Raw genomic sequence first — 3,947 nt, forward strand, 5'->3', positions numbered from 1 at the left:
CAAAATGCTAAAGACAATTTATTAAGGAAAATAAATAAGTATCTCACTGATATCATCTAGAATTCTTACAATATATTTGTCCTTATAGAGTGGCAAACCTCCTTATACGGAAACAAATACCAATTTTTTTAGAGATAAACTCCTTATTAGCCCTAAGTACTATATATAGATATAAATAGATGGTAGTTACAACCAACTTCCTTATTTTAGACATTGCAGTATAAATATTATGCTTTCTTGGTTCTTCTAGAATATTTCTAGAATATGTATAAGTGATGTTCTTATGTACCATGGGCTGATGATGTGGCATGGAGATTGTATCACAATCTCTACACGAATCTGTCATTGAGCATATTATTCTTTTTAAACTGCTTCTGAATCTTATTAACGCTATTTATGTTGTATATATGATAATTCTTACAAAACTTCTTATTCGATCATTAACTCTATCTATTTTGTAATGGGAGCATTTTGAAGGTCATAGCCAATCTCAAGGTTGCTCTAAGCGGTTAAATTAGAATATCACTGAAGCCACGTGATAGCAATCAAATTGAAGTTACATGCAATGAGCTGAGTCATCTACTATTTTTACCATGTTGGATAGGTGTATTTTGGTTGTGAGCTTTCATAGTGGTAAATCAGTTCGAGTATGCTAGAATAGGTGTGGTTTGGCTGCAAGCTTAGATAGCATTCAAGCAGAAACTTTATTGAACAAAACCGACATTGTATTTGTATGGAGGAGAAAAAGCCTCTCTATCATGAAAAACAGAGACTGCAGTTTTACCTGTTGCATGCTCTCAAATCTCAATAACCTAATGCAGGTATATTTTTAATGAGTTCACCAACTTAAGAATTCTGTCGACTGAATTTGTTGCATTTCTCTTGGTGTATTGATCAATCTCTTTTTATTAGCTTAGGAAAAGGATTCATTTCGCCGATCTGAGTTGGATGCCATTGCTGAGAAACTTTTGGCCGAGGATCCATTCAAGGGACAATGGACTCCTCTATCATTAATATTTAAGCCTCATCACAATGTGTTTACTGGAAATTACGACATCAACGTACTAATTGCAGCACTAGAATCTCGAAGGAAAACAGTTGTTGGCATGACCGTAGGAACGAAGCCTCTTAAGTCTATTAACCTTGCTGAAGAATCGTTCATGGGATTGATGCTTAATGTACCTGTTAGGAGGTACGCAAGACTTGGAATAGCAAGCATTGGGTATCATTGCGAAGCATTAATCAAGTATCGTACAACCTAGATAGTGATCTCTCTGAGCCAATGCTATTCAAATCCAGTTAGCATCAAATGATATACACACAGATATACATGCAACTAGCCTCTGCAATTATTTCAATAAATAACAGTGCAACATGGCAATTTATGCTATTCAATACCAGATTCAGCGGTCAAGATTATTTATCACAGACAGCAATAATTACAAGAATCCACACTTTAGATTGAAGCTAGATGAATGGGGGGAAAGAATCTACAATTAGGATACTTTGTGTTTTCCTTTGAGCCTATATAATTATCATACATCGTCTGGATCACTGCCCCCCATGTGAGCATCATGAGTTATCCAGTATCAACTTCCATCCGGGCCAGTCAATTTAAACCTGCTCCATTGAAAGAAATATCATATAGCATGCATGAATGTTGTCATTTGTGTTCTTGGATTTAGCAAGCGTTCAATCCAAATTATTGAACTATGATTAATCATAGTAGAATCACCTCTCAAGCACAATTTTCCCTTCCTTGTACTTCTGAGCCTTTTCGTGAGTAACCCCGGAAACAAAATTGTTCCATAACGCCATGAAATAGAATAATTAATCTAGAAGACAAAGTTTAATTTAATTTAATTTATTTCCACCCTACAATAAAGCCACAACCAGCACAGAAAACATCAGATACAGTGTGGAACTCTGTCGTCATCATTCGCTCGTCTTCAAGTCCAACAGATATATTCACACTGCAGAAGATGAAATTGGTTTATAGGTATATCCAAATGTTAATCAACGTTCTATGGGACAGTGATCGCCAATACCAATCACTTTTTCTAACATAGGATGATTCCTTTAGTAGTTGGAACTCAGTGAATACTTGTTGCTCTAAATAACAATTCATCTATTTGTTTATATACACAAATAAATCCAGTTCCCTTATGCGGACCTTGGATTATATATCCATCACTGTTATTTGTGTGTCTTCGCACAAGTTGGTCACCGGCAACTTCATTTGCAGCAAGAGGCCCACTTACAGGTATTTGGAGCCTGTAGTGGACACGTGTATGTAAAATATAGGGGATGTGGTTGTCATATTTCATACTCAATAATAACATGGGTGGGTGGAATTGGAAAGAGGGGAGAGCTAGCTACGGTATGATACGTCAATTAATTCACCTAATAAGGTATCAGAGCCATTAATTTAGGGGAGAGCTCGCTACGGTATGATAAGTCCATTAATTCATCTAATATGGTATCAGAGCCATTAATTTCCTCCTGTCAATTACTTTCTTCTGTGTGCTCTTCTTCTATGAGACACCCTTTCCCCAGAAACCTCTTCCATTAATGTTCTTTCCGCAGACACCCCTTCCACAAATATTCTCAAGATTACCAAGTTGGTCTATCAAGAAAATTGACCAAACTAGAATAGCCTCCCTTCTGACTGGGAAGAAACTTCCTCAGGGACTCAATGCAGAGTAGAATGGTCACAGATCATACTCCCCAAGAAAGCAGGAATTGGGTTCATCAACTTGAAAGGCACAACCAAACACTAGAGCACAGATATGGCAGTACATTGCATCAAAAGCATACAAACCATGGACAACCTCCTTTCGGAAGATGCTCAAGCATTCACTGGAACTTTAACAAGGCTGTGGAATCTCGAAAGATTTTCAGTGCCAGAGAGATCATTCAACCCTCCAACCACAAGAACTGCATCAATGAAAATTCCACAAAGCCAAAGATAATCATGCCCCTTACACCTTATTGAAGAGATGCGCTTTCCCATGCTGACAATGGAATGCCTGTTGGATGACAAACGGAATAAAAAAAGTTATAAGAGATATCACGACATGCTAGTTACTGGCATACTACTGATTAATTATTTAACTTAGCAAAAGGAAAAAAAAAAAAAAAAAACCAAATCCATCTATACTCTACATTATTCCCTCATTATTTAGAACTTAATACCGGAAGCAGAAAAAAAAAATTAAAGATGATAAGACAAGAGATAACTTCCTTGAACATCCTTACAATGGCATATCCTTTAGGCACATGGGCACAATCAAATATTAGTTAAATGTAGTAGCCATCGGATAAATTTTTGAACAATTTGACTGTCATTATAAATTATAAAGATACCTGATACGGTATATAAAGATGGGATCCGATAAAATCAGGTAGTCAGAAGTCAGGGGATGTAATAGTCAAGGACGGTCCAAAGTCAAAGAGACATGGCAGTTAAGGACAGTTCAAAGTCAAGGGGACGTGGTGGTCAGAAGTCAAAGGAAGTGACAGTCAGCAGTTAGGGGGGAAGTAGGAGTTAGACCGCCTAAAGTCATCAGTCATATAATTCCAAGTCGGGCACAAGTAGATCAAGGTATTGGTGCGGGAAGCATCCGACGATCGACCCCAAGTTTTGATAATGGCAAAGGGATTCAAAGTTAAGATTACTTGTTTTCTAACATGCTTGAATGAGATTTTCAGGAAAGTCCTAACTGCGGTTAGGCAGGTGAAAAATCCTAAGGGATGGTAACCTTAGGTCCTAGGGGGCGGCAACCCTAGGTGGAGGAATATCCTAAGGGGGGTAACCTTAGGTCCTAGGGGTGGTAACCCTAGGTGGAGGAAAATCCTAAGGCGTGGTAACCCAAAGTCCTAGGGTGTGGTAACCCTAGGTGGAGAAAAACCCTAGGGGGCGGTAACCCTAGGTTCTAGGGGGTGAT

The 3,947-nt window shown here is 38.1% G+C and overlaps 2 pseudogenes; one reads left to right on the top strand and one right to left on the bottom strand.

Annotated features, from left to right (window-relative positions):
• The first annotated feature begins 733 nt into the window (after nt 1-733).
• Nucleotides 734-1,303, top strand: LOC121999208 (annotated as a pseudogene).
• Nucleotides 1,304-1,535: 232 nt separating this feature from the next.
• Nucleotides 1,536-3,154, bottom strand: LOC121999209 (annotated as a pseudogene).
• Between the last annotated feature and the right edge of the window lie 793 nt (nt 3,155-3,947).

This window comes from Zingiber officinale, chromosome 7A, assembly GCF_018446385.1.
Source record: "Zingiber officinale cultivar Zhangliang chromosome 7A, Zo_v1.1, whole genome shotgun sequence".
Classification (NCBI taxonomy): domain Eukaryota; kingdom Viridiplantae; phylum Streptophyta; class Magnoliopsida; order Zingiberales; family Zingiberaceae; genus Zingiber; species Zingiber officinale.